This window comes from Sphaerodactylus townsendi, linkage group LG06, assembly GCF_021028975.2.
Source record: "Sphaerodactylus townsendi isolate TG3544 linkage group LG06, MPM_Stown_v2.3, whole genome shotgun sequence".
Taxonomy (NCBI): domain Eukaryota; kingdom Metazoa; phylum Chordata; class Lepidosauria; order Squamata; family Sphaerodactylidae; genus Sphaerodactylus; species Sphaerodactylus townsendi.
In genome coordinates this window covers 112187053-112206796 of record NC_059430.1, presented here as the reverse complement: position 1 = coordinate 112206796, position 19744 = coordinate 112187053, and positions in this window count along the sequence as shown.

The following is a 19744-nucleotide window of genomic DNA, read 5'->3' as shown; positions in this document are numbered from 1 at the left end:
TTTCTTGCTTGGACATGATCGTGGTGAGGAATGGGGAGAGGTATAGCATGGAGATAGGACAGGACAATGTGAGCCCTCGATAGACTTCAACAATTGTTTCATTCCATATCATGTTGTGTATAACTAGAACTGGGTAAGAGGTGACAAAGTATGTAGACAGCTGCTGGGGAAAACTATACTTTCCTCCCAAAGTAGTAATTAATCAATTGATATCTGTCTGATCTGGAGGTCCACATTGTGCGTGAATTTGTTCAGGAGCTGGAAGCAGCTCAATATTTCATTGACAAAAGCTTTCACAGCTGGAGTCACTAGGGTGTTGTGGGTTTTCCAGATTGTATGGCCGTGTTCCAGTTGCATTTTCTCCCGATGTTTCACCTGCATTGTGGCTGGCATCTTCAGAGGATCTGATGGTAGTAAAGCAAGTGGAGTATATGTGGAATGCTAAAATGGGTGGATTCCAGTTAACGCATGTAAATTACACTTGCAAATTGCACCTTTAACACTGTTAACCAATGCAAATGGTTCTTTCTCCCACCCTGGACACTCCACAGGTATATATACTCCTGGAGAAAATGCTACTGGAACACGGCCATACAACCCGGAAAACCCACAACACCCTATTTCATTGACAGCTTGGACAAGGGAGCTAGTGGGTTTATAAATAATATACAAATGCTACTGATGAGCAGGGTTGAAATTCTACAAGACACAGATGGACCTGATGCTTTGGTTTGTATGCAGTAAAATGGAATCAAAGAAAGACAACAGTTAGCTCTGACTTATTATCAATTAAAGCCAAGTGTACAGATACAACAGATGCTGTTGAAAAGAAGCCTGGAATGGAATAACAGTTTGTGCTTTGATTCTTCAACCCAGTTGGAAAGATGGAAAATGCCAGTGGAAGTAGTGTCAACCAAAGCATTCGGTTGGCCCCAAAGATGCCCTTCCACCCGTGGAAGGTATCATCCTGGAAGCAGAGAATCCCCATTTGGACTTGTATGAGTCCAGCCCATTATATGGTCACCTTAATTGGAACACCATAGCCAGGGCAAGGTATGAAGAGCTATCGTACACTAGATATGATCCAAAGTTGGAAAAACAAAAGTGACCGTATGTTTGTTGCAAACGTTGCAAAAGAGAGAAGTGGAAAACAGTGTGGCTTAGTTCAGACATAATGGGGAAATACTGGTTTAGGTTTACTATGGTTTGTTCTTGAAACCCTGGTTTGATTCACAGATGATCATTCAATCTTGGTTTGTTTCAATAAATGATCATTCAGGCAGGAAGATGGCTCACGAGAGGCAGTGAAAGGCAAGAGGGATCTCAATTTTGAGTTGCTCAATATTTATACACCACTTTTCTTCCCAGTGGGGACCCAAAGCAGTTTACAACATCTCCCTTTCTCCATTTTATCACCACAGTAACAGCCTTGTGAGGTAGGGCTAGGCTGAGAGATATTGACCCAAAGTCATCCAGTGAACTTTTATGGCAGAGTGAGACATTGAAATCTGGATCCCTTAGTTCCTGGTTACTTCACCTTACACTGGAAATCAAGGCTCGATTAAGATAGGATACTGTGCATCACATGAAAAGGTAGTTAAGAACAACTGTGATTTAGTAATCCACGTCCAAACAAGGTTTCAGCTTCCGGCTTGAATAAAAATAGTGGAATATCCATATTCAACGGATGGATTCACCATAATTAGTTTAATTCATCATTTCATATGATGGAACTGAGCCTGTATGTTCAAATACTGTAGTAAAATGCAGCTCTTTTTGCTGAGTTTTTGTCATTAAGATCTTTAAAGAACACTTGCAGTGCTGTCGTGGTTCTTTATTTTGTTCAAGCTGTTCAGCAATTTTATCCAAAGTAATTCAAAACAGTTCACAGGCAGGCTGTTGTTTCTATCCTGGTTCCATAGCCTTCATCAGTGTACGGTAGTCTACAAGACAAATAAGGTGATACTCATAATTACACAAAATGACTTGAACATACCAAACTACCATCATGGATTCACTTCACAGCTCGGGTGGTGCAGGTGTAGTGGTGCGTGGCCACTATTAGTTGGTGGAGCGATTTTGTCTGGTTAATTCCAATAACAAACTAGACTCTGGCATGCTAACTAGTTATGTGACCCACCAGGCTGTGGTGAATGAATCTATGGTTGTAGTCTGGAATGTTCAAGCTGTATTGTGTAATTATTTGTCTTGTAGACTATTGTACACTGATGAAGGAAACAGGATAGGATCGGCAGCCTGCCTGTGAAGCATTTTGAATTACTTCGCACAAAACTGCTGAACAGCTTGAACAAAATTAAGAACTACGACTGCGCTACAGGTATTCTTTAAGGATCTTAATGGCAAAAACTCAGCAAAGAAAGCCTCTTATCTCTTCAGTGCTTTTAGAAGTCCACTATCTGTTGCCTTTATGACATGGGATTCCTTGTTTTGTTGTTTTGTTCACATTATACCATGCCTTTCCATCATTTGTGTATGAATGTGTATAATTTTTTATTTCTAGCATGAAAGCAAGCAAAAGGATGGAGCAGATTAAAATGATTCTATGGTAATGTTAAAGATACCTAAAGGAAAGGAATTCCACCTTCCCGACAATAAAATAAAAATGCCATCAATTCAACCCACGGTGTGCCAACACAGCTACAACTGTTCCACTAGCAGATAGGTGTCAAACATGCTGGCAGGGGATGATGGGAACTGTAGTCCATAGCATCTGGAGGGCTGCGAGTTTGACACCTATGCACTAGCAGAATGAAATAAGGAGTATGGTTGGCCTTTTGCCTTATGGCTCATTGAAAAGGAGGAAATTGGTCATATGGAGCCGTTGCTATGCTTCCTTAGCCTGCTATTTTAACATCCTTGAATACAAACTGTGCCATGGGCGGTAGCATCAGGCCAGTATTTCAACTCATTCCAACCAGTTGGACGTTACTTGGTCTTAGAAATAACCTTCCAATATGATCAGTCTGTTCTGGTCACGGTTGGTGTCAAGGTGAAATCTTTTCCGCTGTGGGATATTTCCCATTATAGAAAAGGGGGCACTCTACTTACAAAGCCGGTTGGTCATGTTAATCCCGACACCTGTTCTCAATGAAAACCATCCTTGTAGACCAGTGGTTCTCAACCTGTGGGTCGTGACCCCTTTGGGGGTCGACCGACCCTTTCACAGGGGTCACCTAAGACCATCGGAAAACACATATTTCCGATGGTCTTAGGAACCGAGACACAAATAATTTTATGGTTGGGGGTCTCCACAACATGGAGAACTGTATTAAAGGGTCGTGGCATTAGGAAGGTTGAGAACCACTGTTGTAGACCTTCATGGCTATTCCTCTAGGTTTTAGGTTGTACTACACCCTTTGAATGCTGATGGTCAGGAAGAAATGATTGTATAAATGGTGAACTTGTCTTTAGTAGTTTGTGAGGGATATGTCAAAGTAGTAATAAAATGGAAGTCTTGTGAGCATGAGGAGATTTAAAAAAAAACCCAAAAAAGTCTCTTAAGGTCTTGATATCAAGGGCACAGTTTTCTTTTTATACAAAGCAGTAACTTTATCAGGCTGTTGTTACACCCATGATACTGTGAGACTTGGGATGAATCTGTACAATCCATGATTCTAGTGAATTCAACATGTATCCATGTTAGTTTTGATCGTATTTGCACCATGAAGGAATACTTTCTATCACAACTGTGAAGAGGCCATTTGGGCTTGTTCTGACTTGTCTGATGGTTGCTTGTTTGTGTAAACTAAGCCCAGTTAAGTGTATCACTGGCCTGCCTCAAAAGTCATGTTAGACATCTCTTTTCAATGCTCAAAACATTTCGAGAGTTTTAAAGCATTCAAAAAAAGGAAGGCTGGAAAAAATGAATAGCACGGGCCTTCTCTCCTGCCATTTTCTTTCCAGGCAACTAAACTTTACATTTCCAAAGGGGAAACTGCTGGTGAGGACTTGTTAGTAAATACAGATGGTTTGCAGGACCTCTTGTTCATGGGAAATAAAAATGGCATCCTTTCTGGCTGTTGTTTCCTGACTGGAAGTAGGAGATAGAATTGGAAGGCAGAAATACAACTACAAATCCCGTTTTTCTGAGTGGAAAATAGTGGTAGCTATTTTGGTAGCTATTGTGGGTATATAGGGTTCAAAAGGACTGTTCAAAAAGGAACAGCCATTCAAAATTTTAAATTCTATTTGTATTATCTTAGACTTTTGAAATCATATACGCCACCACTTTTAACCAGTTTGTAGCGTTGTGAGAAGTTTATTCACTTTTGAAATACATAAATAGTGAATTTTCACTATTTCAACCCCCTTTTTGCATGACTGACAATAACAAACTTCACATTTTAGCTGGGTTTGAATACCTAACTCGAAAACCTTTCAAGAAGAGGCTTTCGCTGTTGACTCAGATGGAGTGAAGGAGGGGAGAAAGAAGAGTTGGATTTATATCCCCTCTTTCTCTCCTGTAAGGAGACTCAAAGGGGCTTGCAAACTCCTTTCCCTTCCCCGCTCACAACAAACACCCTGTGAGGTAGGTGGGGCTGAGAGAACTCAGAAGAACTGTGACTAGCCCAAGGTCACTCAGCTGGCGTGTGTTGGAGTGTACAGGCTAATCTGAATTTCCCAGAAAAGCCTCCACAGCTCAGGCGGCATAGCAAGGAATCAAACCTGGTTCCTCCAGATTAAGAGTACACCTGCTTTTAACCGCTACACTATAGTGATTTTTGAGACTTTAAATATATCCAGGAGGTGGGAAGGAGTGGATAGACAGTGACCATCTGCCTTGTACCCTCTTGGTGGTGTATAAACCCTCTCAGGAGGCTGAAGGACTTCTGGACAATGTGGTAGTTACTGATTTGTCCAACATAATTTGGGGAGAGGCTGTGAACAATTATGTACATTGCTTGCAGAAGGAGCCTGGTAACTCTACTTAAACAATCCTAGGTGGCAAAAGTCTTTCTCTCTGCTGGACCCTAGAAGGCTTGGTGGCAAACAATATGGAGTTTGATGACCAATGGACATTTTCTGTATATGTTCATTCTAGATTGTACTTTCCACCCAATACTTTTAATATGAAATAACGGCATTTTCCAAGCAATCTAATCTGTATGTCTTCTTCCTGGAAACCTATGATGGGTCCATTCTGCACAGCACCAAGAAGATGTCTGAGATGTCTTAAAAAGAGGCGACTTCTTGATTTCACTTTGCACACCAAAAATAATATGTCCTGGGGACGTCTTTGAAAAAAGACCCCTCTCATTTGTTTTCCGGACAGCACAGGCATCAGAGGAGGGAAGAGGCTTTTCCTGCCCAACCAGTAAGCTCTCTGGTCAGTTTCACCCTCAGCTTGTGCCCAACATTTTGTGAGCTGCTGAAGGGATTCTCCCTGCCTCCATTTGCTGAAGGTTGTCCTAAGTGGTTTACTCTACAGGCTCTGATTCAGGGTGCCTTTTCAGCCCTGATATGCAGACACGCAGATGAGAATCTTAGCCTGTCCTCTGTGGTCCCAGTGCTTTTCAGTGGGAGTCCTCCAAGTGGCTAAGATCCTCATATGCACCTTCAAATACAGCTCCTCCAATTTTTTTTAATTAAAAAAACTATATATTGTCGGAATTGACAGGAAGAGCTGAGTACAACTATGTACTTTTCGGGCTGAAAAACTGCCCAGAATTGGAGCCTGCAGAGCAAATGACCTGGGGCAAACTTCAGCAAATGGAGGCCGGGGGAATCCCTTCAGCAGCACACAAAACATCTGGCACAAGCTGAGAATGAAACTGACCAGAGAGCTTAACGGTCAAGCAGGAAAAATAAGATTCCCCCTAAGCTCTGCATTCCACACAACCAGGCAGGGGACATCGTGGCCTGAGAGGAAAAGGTGCACTTTAAAACATCTTCAAAATGGGACAGCTTGAGTAGAATTAGGCGTTTTGAAAACATCTTGGGGGAAAAAAACCTGTGTGGAGTTCCTCCCTGAGACACTTTTTTTTGGTGTCATCAGGCGTCTTATTTGTGCTGTGCAGAATAGACCATTCTTCCCAGTATATCTATTGCAGTTCTGAGCACTGTAACGAGGGTTCTTAAGTGGTCATTGTGATGTCCCCTCTTGAAAGTTTAGTTGTCATATTTGTCTTTTTTTGTTCTCATAAATACTGATCTAAATTGTGTCCTGCAAGTCTGATCTTGGCAACAAATTGTTGATTCCAGTCAAGTGCCAGTAAAGAGGATTCTGGCTTGTCTTGGCTATAAGACTTTTGAAAGCTTTCTTAATATCTGTGAAACTCTGTCAGTAAGTTTTGATTGGATACAGTTTTGCTAGTCTTGTATGGTGGCTGGTGAGATGGCACCATTCTGAATTGAATCAAAACCAGTTCCAGCCAGTGAAAGTCCAATTGTGGCAATAATATGCTATTATGAATGTAGTTAATGTGTGTATATATGTATATATACTTGGGGATTTGTTTATATGTATATATATATACACACACACACAATTGAAAATATGTAAATAAGCAGTGGGTCTCATAAAACCTTAGCCACCTTAGGTCAAGAACTTAAGAAATGAGCACCAATAATGAATTGGCTTATATTCAGTGCTTGGCTCTTTTACCACAAGACTTAAACCACTGTTTAAGATCTATTTATAAGGAAATCCCATCTGCTAGCTTATCCTTTTCCTCCAGGCTGCCAAAAACGCAGATGGAAAAGGAGAAAAAACCGGGCCACAAAGCTTACAGATTTCACCTCACAGCTACTGCCTTCTGGGATTGGCCCCTGCTCAGCGGAAAAGCATGTCTTTAACATAAAGAAATTTCCAGGTAAAAGCTGTGTTATCTCTAATTGAAAGAATCGTGGGATCTTGACTGGCGATATGGCGATAGATCTCCAAAGTAGCCATCCTTAGTGAATCTGGACCAGCGGTCTAAGAGCCAGTTTAAGACAGTTCGATAGACAAATTTGATAGGCAAAAGTTACAGATCAGTCTTTAGGCTGGAACATAGCGTGTGACGCGAATGTTCAGTTTTGCTTTGCCTAAAATTGTAGCAATTGTTTTTTTTTTTTGTTATTTGGACCAATTTCCAAATAACCCCCTTTACAAAAAGTCTGTAGGTTGTATCCTACTATCTTTTCTGGTAGCAAAAGAAGAATGAGGAAGTGTCTTGTCTGACCAGGAAAAAACATTAGGCATGTGGACAAAATCGTAGTGGGATAAGAGCTGCAGTGAAGAGGTAAATGGGGAGAGATTGAGTGAGCAGGTAAGCTGGATCAATTAAAAACGGCAGTCAATTAAAAATGGACAATTCGGCCTGTAATATTGTTCAAAGTCCATTGCCTAAAATAGTTTGCTGAACCTCTTTCATGTTAGAATCAGGCCTGAGTGCCAACCCCTACTCCCAGTACACACTGTAGATACCATGTAGAGCTGGACAAGGCCACAAACTGAGGACCGAGCTTTCAGTCCAAACGTAGAATGCATTGTGAATGTTTGATTGGGCTTTGCCCAAAATTTTAGCAGCTGAGTTTTGTGACTTTGCTCAGTTTCTTTCCAGTGGCCCCCAGCATTCTAGTGTCATGGGTATGTTGTGCGTGTGCGTGTGTGTATGTGTGGATCTAAATACAGTAATACCTTCAGAACTGACAATCAAAGCAAGTCTATAAAAAAATAACATCAGTACTGTGTTTTCTAAATCGCATTCTAAAATTCACCCGCGAAGGAACCTGCTTGTTTTTTTACTGTCTCATGATTTTCTCTTATCTCTGGGACAAAACCTAGCCCACTGGTTGTTTTGTAAATAGATTCCACACCTGTACAGATTTAAAAATAAAACATCCAAAAATTGCCTCCCAGAAGACTTTGACAAGCAAACAAGCACCTGTTCACACATACTTTGTGGAAGTTATTAAAAGAAACAATAGAACACTTTGATATAGACAGAAAACAATATTGAGTGTTGTACTACTCAGCTAATACTGGGAAGCAATGCATGTAAATATTTTTAAAAGTAAAACCTGTCTTAAACACTTTTTTTGTATGTACATAACTCCTCTAGAGTTTAGTACTAAATGGCTATTTAGTGTTGGTTGAAAAGGGTTGGGTGGGGGATAAAATGATTAAAAAATGTTTTAATTGTTTTTGTCCAGAGTCGATGGCCAAAACCTTTTAAATATTATAAAAATAATATTTGCCAATGTAGCACTGTAATGGTAATGTCTTATTTTTTTTATTACTCCTGTGTTGTGCCCATTTATAAAAAGGAAAAAATAAATACAAATGTTGTCATTAGAACCTCTGTTTGAATATTTATATAGCACTTGGGGAAGAGAACAGCAAAAATTAAGGGTCCCCCCCCCCCACTATTTCACCCCCTCCGAACTGAGCAGCCTATCCATTCCGATGCCTGTCCTACAGGAATTAATTTTTCTAGCAGCTACATCCAAAGATGTCAGTCAGTCATTATGGCCAAGAAAGCACACAGAAGCCGAAAAACTCTATTAAATTAATTATCTAAAATCTCTACATGTATCATTGAACCTAGTATATCTAACAGTTTAAGGGTTGGAATCTGAGTAAAATATACACAGGGTGTTATTGTGGCCCATATTCTCATTGCAGAGAATAGAAACTTAGGCCCCTTCCGCACACACAAAATAATGCGTTTTCAAACCACTTTCACAACTGTTTGCAAGTGGATTTTGCTATTCCGCACAGCTTCAAAGAGCACTGAAAGCAGTTTGAAAGTGCATTATTCTGCATGTGCGGAATGAGCCTTAGCTACAGATGCAGTAATTCTTTGGTCAACCCTTGCCAACAGCTTGTTGAGAGTCTTCTACTCAGAGAACAATTTCTAGCAGCTACATCTTAAAACACCAGAGATTTTCCAACAAACTTGCTGGTCCAAACTTCCCCCCATTTCCAGAGTTCAAAAGCTTCCCAAATAAGATCACTTTGGGGTTGCACTTGGATAAAGCTGATGATCTGAGGGGCAATCTCCACATTATAAAGTCAACCCGTGTGTTGGGGTTAACTCTAGGACTTTTGTATCCCATATGTTTTGGTCCTCCTGGATTCACGTTGGCCCCTTTCTGCCCACAGCCACGGTCCTCCAATCCACCAGTGCCATTTTTGCTTCCTGTAAAGCTGCTGTTGGCTTCATTGTAAAATCTTATATAGCTCGACCTACTTTTTTTTGCAATAGAACCAATAGCAGTACACATATTTGTGGATGGGGAAACAGTGCGGGGGAATGAAGTTGGTTCTGCCTGCACTCTGGTGACAAGTGGAAAAGCACTGGTGTGCATTTGGTAGGCAGAAAACTCATTACACATGATAGAAAATCTCTGTGTCACCTCTCACCGTACGCAGATTCGGATAACATTTAATTTCATACTACAAAGATTTAAAATAAAATACAAAAATTAAAAGACAAAAGTACAAAGCAAGATTAAGATTGTTTTTGTTTATGACTGTGCATAAAAACTTGGCCGTTTGCAAAGGTGGGATCCAGCAGGTTCAGGCGCAGTGGCTGCATCCTTGCCGCAGTCCCGCCCAGGAATGCCCAGCCCCCGGAATGCCCGGGCCACGCCCCCGTTGTGCCCCACCCAGCCCCATTGGCGCTACACTACAGTTTAAATCCCACCACCATGGGAACCCGTTACTAAAATTTTTGGATCCCACCACTGGCCGTTTGCTCTAGAGCATCCCTGGATTTGTTGTTTAACAGATAAACAGTCTTCTGCTGGTCTGTCGAGCTCTCTAAGCCCATCAGTAAGGTTGAGAGGAACTTTGTTCTGGTCCGGTTATGAAGGGGGCAATAATACAGAAATGGCTTTTACCGTACACAAGGACTGGATAATGTGAAGATTGGCCCTTATTCTTCTGTAAGTAACCAGGCTGCAGAAGAAACACTTTGGTATAATTTATTTTATATTAGTAGCAGGACTTAATGAACAGACAAAAGGATCAAGGGGAACCATCCTGCTTTTTAGATTGCCTCCTCAAAATCTGGTCCTAGAGATGAAGCAGAGCGTACTTTGCCTCAAGAAAACTCAAACAAGATGGTTGTTGTGATTACCTCTTCTCATACAACTCCACTTCAAACAATGCTTATTGGAAAATTCAGACAATTGCTGAACTAACACCTAACACAAAAGTGGAGGGAAGCTCCTTCAGGAAAGTTGGGCATCCCTCTGGTTTGTGTGAAGATGTGAGAGTGTATCACTTCTTCTAACCAGGCATTGTTTAGTCACGACATAATTAGTGAGGAAACAGGCTCCAATTACAGGGTGTCAAACAAGCTAGCAAAAATGCCCAATTACAAATAATGAGCTCCACCACTGAAGGAGGTTTTTTTAATAGCAAATGGTGGTTATTTTTAGGGATGGTTATTGCACTGGTGGTTATTTTTAGGGATGTTGAGTTCATATGAGCAACAAGAATCTGTTCCTTGGATCACTTGGGTCCAAGATCTTCCTTTTTATCATGCACAATTTTTATCTACCAGTTTTTATCTATCAATTTCCAGTGCTGCTGCAGACCCCAATTTTTCACTGCATACTTTCCCAAAGGGTCCCCCTTTTACAAGGATGCAGCAATGAAAGAGCGGGAGGGAAAGAGTCCATTCCTTGAGCAGAGTTCATGTTTCTTTGAATCATGCTGCCATAATGTTGTCAATGACGGCTGAGATTCATGTGTCCATGAAAACTTTGGGGCTCAGACAAGAGCCATCTGTAGCAAACTGCTTTTGAAACAGACAGGGCATTCAGAAGATGTTTGAGATAGGTTGGAGCCAGACGAAATGCTCCCCTAACAGGAGCGGAAGCCCAATTTCCACCAATTTCCCCTTTTTTGTTGCAAGGCCTCAAGCCAACAACATCTCAGCAACATCAAGGTGAACAGTGGGCTGAAGCTGGATGGTGGAAGGCAAAAAAGATCAATCCAACCCAATGATACACAAATGGTGGGAAAATACGGTACAACATCAACAAACCAAGAAACAAGGAGTCTTAGGTCGAATCCCCACTTGAAATTTGCACGCAGATCCAAACCTGTTCGTTGTGAAACTGTGTCCTCTTCATCGGAGTTTCTCCCTCCCCACCGCAGTGAGCACACAGCAGACACACCTGGTTGCAGAACTCTTAGCAATCCCCACTACCAGGCTAGCTCGCTTTGCCGGTCTCCCGATTGGCTGGTGTGCCTTGATGGGGCGGGACCTTTTCCCACTGCGAAAACGTACATTGTAGGGGTGTGATAAAAAACCAGCGTGTAAAAGTTTAACGTTTAACTGTTTAACTGTGCAAACAGTTAATTGTTACCTGTGTAAACCATGAACGATTCAAAGTTACACGTTTGACTGTTTGATGTTTGCATCCCCTTCTGCTGGCCGATCACAAAAGTGGAAATGAAACCAAGGAAAGGCTGCTTGTGCATCGCAGTGCTGATTGGTTGCCCAAATTCTGCGTCACACTCCAGGGTGGGAAACGAGTCAGGGTTTCAACCCTCATCCCTCCCCTCGGATCAGCTCTGAACCGTGTTAATGGGGTCTATGCCACTTGCAACCAGATCCTGCCGGAACGCGGATTAACGGGGAGAACGAGCGCCAGAAATGGAATCTGCCACGCAAGCAATGGGGAGGTCGTCCCTCAAACCTGGTTAGTTTGTGTTCTGAAACCTGGCTAAGATGGTAGTGGGGATTCGACCTTAAAGGCAACAGGTAGCTGACTTGTGGAAGCACTTTAGGAACAAGAGGCTTTCTCTACTCAGTTTTTGTCATTAAGGTCCTTAAAGAATACTTATAGCGCAGTCATAGTTCTTAATTTCGTTCAGGCTGCTCAGCAGTTTTATACAAAGTAATTTAAAAGAGTTCACAGACAGGCTGCCAGTTCTGTCCTGTTTTAATAGCCTTCATCAGTGTACAGTATTCTACAAGACAAATACGGTCATCGATAATCATAATTACACAAAACAACTTGAACATACCGGTACTTTACCACCACCATGCAGTCAAATTTACAACAACCTTTATTAGGCATGTAACCACCATGGAGTCACTTACCACACTGAACCATACGAATTCACCATATGGATTCCAAGACAACCTGTTCTCCGACTACATTATTAATCCCATGTGAGTGTGGAATTATGGCAGCATATCTTCGTCTGCTGATTAATCCCACCCAGAGGAGAGCCTTGGCTGCTGCAAGATGTAATGTGCTGCCATCAGCTCTGCTGGAGGGAAGATTTAAGAATATGGAACGTTCTAAAAGAGTTTGTTCATGTGATATGACTGCGGTGGAAACACTTGACCATTCTCTGTTTCTATGCCCTAAATACAATAAGGTACGCATGAAATACATGAGTTCCATTTTCTTGCAATGTTCTCAGTGGCATGAGTGTTATAAGATACCCAATCTCCTGAACAGCTCTGATGTGCTCTTTTGTGAAACTGTTGCAAATTTTATACTGGAAATTAGTAGTTTTAACTGCATTTCTTAACCTTGTTTTGTTTTAAAATTTTGTCCTGTTTCGTATGCCAATAAAGGCTTGCGTGTGTGACCATATGGATTCACATGCCATCCTGGACCATCTTAAGATCTGCGACAAGAGCTCCTGCTCTTTGAAACAATCAAAATGGCGATAGTTGCTCAACCCAGGTTCAGTCCAAGTAGGAATTGCACCAATGTTGTAAAGAGTAAATTACAAACAGGCGAGTTCAGCTCGTTAGTCCTCAAGCTTACAGGTACGTTAGTTTAAAGGGGACAACTCATCCTGCTCATGGGCTTCCCAGGGTTAACTGGTTGGCCACTGTGGCTATTAGGTTCTTATCTGTGTGATTTTCTGTGAAAGTCTGGTTCCTGATGCGACTCTGTGTGAAATCACCCTCTTTTGATTTTATTTTATTTTACCAACTTAAAAAAATACAGGAAAAAAGTTAAAAGCTAAAAACAGGCAAACATAACTGCCTTCACAATTTAAAAAAAGTAATTATAATGAACACATCATCTCATATAATCAGAATCAGATATATCAAACGTAAGTATGAAATGGATCTGCATTTATAATCTTATTAATAAAACCATTTTAACCAGTAATCATGAAATGAAGTGACTAAATGATGCCATCACCCTTGCAATGGGGACGTCAGACAGCCCAGATTAATTTATTTTCTCTACATTCTGAGCAGTGCTTTCCCTTTGACACTTAATAAGCGCTGAAACATTTTTAAACTTTACATAATTGTGCTCGATAGTTCAATAATTCAAGCCCTCCCTTGAACTTGGTTTTGGACCTCCTTTAAGAACAATCTGCTTCTTCCTCATGAAACCTTGATGCCTGGCCTGGAGCGCAAAAAACAACATGGAATGCCACCTGGCGTTGCTTCCCTTAAATTCATCTCAACCGCAGGATTCATCTGGTGATAAGTTGTTACCTGGTTTGGTCAGCAGAGGGAACAGTGCATCCAGCAATAGTAACATGGACTATCTTGAGAAAGAGGAAAAGAGGATTAAATATGTATATATGAAGCTGGAAAAAATTAGTCAAGGGGTGGGAATAGGAAGAGCCAGTATGAAACTCAAGCATGTTTTTCACATCTTTTCAAGCCTAACAGACCTGTGATTGACCCCAAGTGTATACACAGTGGGAATCCGTGGTCAAAGCTGTATCCTCTATCTGTTCCTTTTTATCAGTGGCAGCCCTTATTTTCTGATAAATATCTCAATGTCTTTACCTGAATGGTCCAGGTTAGTTCACCCTCTTCAGGTCTCAGAAAATAGCAGGGTTAGCTGTGATGACTGCTTGGATAGGAGACCACCAAGGAAGTCCAGGGTTGCTAAGCAGAGGCAAGCAAAGGTAAACCACTTCCGTTCAATCCTCGCCTTGGAAACTCTACAGGATAGCCATAAGTTGCCTACAACTTAAAGGCACTTTCCACTGCCATCTCTGTAATACACCACTCCTGCATAGTTTTATTATTTTGTCTTCTGGAAAGATTTGTGTGCCTAATTGGTTAATTCACATTTCTGGATGTATCACAGCCATTTGATTATTTACATTGTCAAAGATTTTTAAATATTTTAAAAGGTTTGTGTGGAAAGGTTGGGGGGGTGGTGGTGGAAGGAGTGACTTCTGCCTCTTCTTTCCTTCTACTTCGGACCACAAACTTTCTCCTCACGTTGGTTCAACTTTCATCCCTCTCCACTAGTCTCCCAGGACTGGGTAGCTGATGGGGAACAGTTTACCTCATTCTCCAGAACCACAGCCAGAGGTGGGATCCAGCAGGTTCTCACAGGTTCCCGAGAGTAGGTTACTAATTGTTTGTGTGTGCCGAGAGGGGGTTACTAATTGGTGATTTTGCCACGTGATTTTTGCCTTAGTTACGCCCCTCCTCTCAGCAGTAGTGCGCAGAACTTGAAGCAGTCTAGCAGGAGGTGCACCGGCGTGCGTGGCAGCCTGCGCCTGCGTGCATTCGTTTCCCGCCCAAGGACCGGTGCCGCGGCTGCATCCTTGCCACAGCCCCACCCAGGAATGCCCCGCCCCCGGAATGCCCGGCCATGCCCCCGTCATGCCCCGCCCATCCCCATTGGTGCTATGCCACAGTTTGAATCCCACCACCATGGGAACCTGTTACTAAAATTTTTGGATCTCACCACTGACCACAGCCCCAATGTAGAGCATCACCACTTCCCCAAGGCTGCTTTTTAGGGTCAAATATCTCTCTGTGAGATTTGGAATCACAAAATGTTGGCATCCTGTATTTCTTGATCTTTGAAAAGTCCACATGTCTGTGAATGGAGGCCACAAAAGGACAGCAAAGGTAGGATGGCGCCTTTTACAATTGCAGTTCTGACACCCATGTTGCCAGTGTTTTATCTTTTCTGCAGAGAAAACACATTTTCGAGTTTTGAGTTGCATCTTGTACGCCGTTGTGGTTATGAAAAGATCCTGTGAGAAAGCCATGCCCAGAGAAGTTCAGCCAGAAATCTGCCTTCTCAACATGCGGTTTCCTTCATGGAAAAAACAGAATCCAGATTTACTGTTTACTCTCCTGATTAGGATCCAGGTGCCTTATTTACATTTTGTCTGAAATTAATTCAGTCAATTCTTTGAAATGCAAATATCCGGAACGCTATCAGTGAAAGAAAAACGGGAGATTTTGTACTTTTAAGACATGACACGCCTTCTACTTAGAAATCACAGGTAAGTGCATTTAGAATTGTTTATAAGCCCTAAACAACCCTGGGCATTTTATGTCAATAAATTGGACTTGTGTTCCTTAAAAAATGGAATTTAGTATCAGTGGTGCAATTTTTATGGCTTCTCCCCTCCCCCCCAAAAAAGCATAAGAAAATATTGGCTGTTGTGGCTTTTTCTGGACCATGGTATGGTTGATTTTGCTCCTAATGTTTTGCCCATGTCTATGGCTGGCATGCATAGATGCAGGCAAATTGTTTGGAGCAAAAACTACAATACCACAGCCACAACACCTGGAAAAGTCACAACAGCCGGTTGATTCCATCCGTGAAAGCCTTTGACACTACATAGGAGCATATATTCCAATTTTCAAAACCTTGCTGTGATTTTAATTGTTGTTGGGTGTTTTGAAAACAAGTCTGCTTATCATCAGAATGGTGGTGGAAAGTGTTGTCAAAGGCAATTCCACAGGATTTTCAAGCCAAGCAATGGCCCTTTCCGCACCCCTCCCCCCCCAGGACCGTTCACATGGATGGTCCTGGGAGGGCGGCAGGCAGCAGCACAGCCTTCGCACAGGCTGCACCGTCGCCGAACGCCTACCTTGTCTCCTGCCTTCCAGCTCGTCGCAGAAGCCAGGGGACATACCCCCGCACCCTGGAGCGATGGCTCTGGAGTCGCAGGCCAGGGGGGCGTGTCCCCTGGCCTCTGTGACAAGCCGGAAGCCAGGAGACAAGGTAGGCGTTTCGGAAAGGGGGGGGAATGGTGCCTTCCAGTCGCTGCCATTTGCACGGCAGTGTTTGGAAGCCGCTGTTTCCGAAATACCGCTGTTTTTAGCATCCCTGGGACGCTGTATTCCGCCTGTGCGGAAACAGCCAATGAGCAGAGGTGGTTTGCTATTGCCTGCCTCTGTGTAGCAGCCCTGCACTTCCTTGGTGGCCTCCCATTGGAGGACGAACCAAGGCTGACCCTGCTTAGCTTCCAACATACGATAAGATCAAGGTAGCCAGGGCCATCTAGGTTAGAGCATCATCATCATCACACTCTGTTGATAATGCTTTCCTTTGCTGGTATTATGTGTCGTTCAAATGTGTGCTACCCAACTTACTCCACAGTATATAAACAATGACAAAACTATGCCCCAAAAGTTGTGACTGAGATGTCCCCTACAGGGTTGATATAAGTTGCCTGTCACTTGATAGTGTTTGATAGTGATACTGAAAGTGGTGGGGGAATGCTTCGCAAATTTTGGTGGGTAGTTGTGGAACTTTGCTCACATTTCCTTAGAGTAACCTGGGGTCCCCAACCTTATTGAGCCTGCGAGCCCATTTGGAATTCTGACTCAGCATGGGGAGAGCAGCAACAAAATGGCTGCTGCAGGAGGTGGAGTCAGCCACAAAATGATTGACACAACTTGAATTAACTGAGTGCATACCTCTGCACTATGGTGGCTGCTGATGCCAAAGCAACACTGTAAAAAATCTGCACAGCCAATCAAATCTCCAATGGCCAATCAGAAACCTTGTTGGGCATAAGACTTATCAGGCCCTGCCCACTTCCTTCAAAACACTTGGCGATGCTAGAAAAATTGTCAGTGGGCGCCATGTTGGTGACCCCTGGCATATACTGTTCTTGCAAGGGAAAAAGCAAAATGTTTTACAAAGCCTTGAAAACATCCCATTGATCCTTGGAAATCTGTTGGCTTCTGAGATAGTACCAAGACATGGCCCATGTACTCCCTCAAGCTTCTTTTGGGCAGGGCCTAATTCTTACCTCCAAATGAGCAGGCAGATCCTTGTGTGGATAATTTCTGTGCTTAGATTGTACTCACTGATTTATATCTTAATGGACAGGCTGCTGAATTCCCTGCTCTGGGAGAAAGGGGTAGTTGTTTCAACAAGCTTTGATAACTGTTCTGGAAGGGGAAGTTTCAGATGAACTGCAAAGGTGAATTGGCTGCTGTGTGCAGCCCAACCCTGGGAATACTACTGGCAACACACGAATATATGCAAATATAATATGTCCTCATCAGTGGTGGGATCCAAAAATTGTAATAACAGGTTCCAATGGTGGTGGGATTCAAACAGTGGCGCCGCTGCACACATGCACCTTCAGTCCCTATTGGACAGGGAGGTTGCTTTAGTAACGCCTTCTCGGCACTAAGAAAAATTAGTAACCACTTCTAGAGAAGTGGTGAGAACTGGTTGGATCCCACCTCTGGTCCTCATCCTCCCCTCAGATGGAAGGGTGACACCTTAGCCAAACTGGGATGGACCATAATACAAGAAGGGTATCTGCAGACCATCTCCTGACAACTAACTCATGCTGAGGAGATATCTACAGCTGTTAAAGAACATTGGTATTCATTTGCCAAAGACCATGGCTCCCTCAAAATCCTGAATCATAGAATCACAGAATCATAGTGCTGGAAGAGACCACAAGGGCTGTCAAGTCCAGCCCCCTGCCATGCAGGAACACACAATCAAAGTACTCCTGACAGATGGCCCTCCGACCTCTGTTTAAAAGCCTCCAAAGAAGGAGACTCCACCACTCTCCAAGGCAGCGTATTCCACAGCCTTTACTGCCAGGAAGTTCTTCCTAATGTTGAGGTGGAATCTTTTTTCCTTCACCTTGAATCCATTACTCCTTGTCCGAGTCTCTGGAGCAGCAGAAAACGAGTTTGCTCCCTCTTCAACATCTCTTGCAAACCTGCAGCAATAGACCCTTTCGCAATACGTAGGTTATAATCCCTCAGTCAGATGAGCTCACGGCCACTGTTTGTGTAACCTCTATCTGTGGGTTCTGTGGGGCAGAACTTGGAATGAATTTGCAACAACAAATTTGAAAAACAAAATGGTTTACTTTCTTAACATATAACATCAAACATCAACATTTAACATCACAGTTCAAGGTCCTGTTCAGGTTTCATTTCAAGTCCTTCTCGTTACAGTCTTCTGATATTGCCAAGTCCAATTCTTCCTGCAAGTGGGTTGGCTCCTGAAGACTCCAAGGGCTTGGTGAACAGGATTCAACATGATGAAGGTTTCCAGGAGAACTCTCACCCATTACAAACACCAAAAACTCTTAACAAGGTGTTAAGGGCTTATATAAATCAAGGTCCGAGTCTGGTAGCCTTGCCTCCTCCAAACTACATGAGCTCTGCAGCCTCCTGCTGCTTTGAGTCTCCACCCCTTTCTGGGTCAGCCCATTCTGAGCATGGGGGTTACATTTGGTCAGAGGGTCGCTTCCCAAGTGAACATTCCTCTTTTAAAAATGGATTTTAGGAATAGATTTTACTTTTATTTACACATGAGCACCAGCATAGGTGGTCTTGTCTCTTCAGACTATCAGTGGTTCTCCAGTATCTTAGGTAGAGGTCTTTCACATCACCAATTTCCTGGTCCTTCAACTGGAGATGCCGGTAATTGAACCTGGGACCTTCTGCATGCAAAGCAGAGGCCCTGTCACTGAGCCACAGAGCCTGCCCTGCACACGAAGCTGCATTATACTAAACCAGACCAGACCAATTGGCCTTATACTAAACCAGACCAATTGGCCATCAAGGTTAGTACTTCCTACTCAAACTGGAAGCTAGGGCTCAAGCAGAGGTCATTCACATAACCTCTTATGTGGAGATGCGCGGGACTGAAGCTGGGACCTTCTGCAAACTAAGCAGATTATCTCATGTGGAGCCATACCCTCTCTCCTTATTTAATTATAATTATTCTGAAAGACCTTGATCCCGTGTATTCCAATTTTAAAGTAAAGGCTTCGGGAGAAAGAAAATTAGGGAGAAAGAAAATTAAGAAAGAACCAGGAGTCTTCCAAAGCCTTTAAGGGTACATTAGGCTTTTAGAACAAGAACACTGTGTTCTTAGTTGGTCACACGCTGCACTGGCAGAAAGGCAGATCAATCAAGCTGGCTAAGTGGAAGGTTTCATGTAGTGTATCACAATGCTTCCTCTAAGGCACTTTGTTCAGGGACCAGGCATAAGTTAGGTCTGAGTCAAACGTAAGGCTTTGTTGGGTGAAACCATGACGTGATTATAAATCTTCTGACATTGCCGGCACAGGCTGACCTCGCAATAGGGCTGTATTTTTAGCTACGTTGTGCCCTGTGTTTATTTTGCTGCACATGGGAAAGGGAAGCAGGACTTCAACAACAGTGGCATTCAGAAACCCCCTTCCCCCAAATTTATTAGGAGACACTAAAAAAAGTAGAGCACTTCCAACAGAACATTTGGCAGAACATAGTGTATGAATACCTGAATGAACTTTCAAACATTGGTATGAAGTCCCACTTAAAGCATAAGTCCATTGCTGCTTCATTCGTTTACGGACCTCCACACCAAGAGTGATCTATTCATACAGAGGCACTAAACCTCTTTCTTCCTCTTTCGAACAGGTCCAAAAAATTAGGGGAGGAAGGACAATAATAGAAGAACATTTGTGCTCTGCGGTAGCGTGCTGGACTCAGCGGATGCTTGATGGGAGCCTGGCTTACTGCTGATAATGGCATCACACTTGTGGGACCAAGAGGAT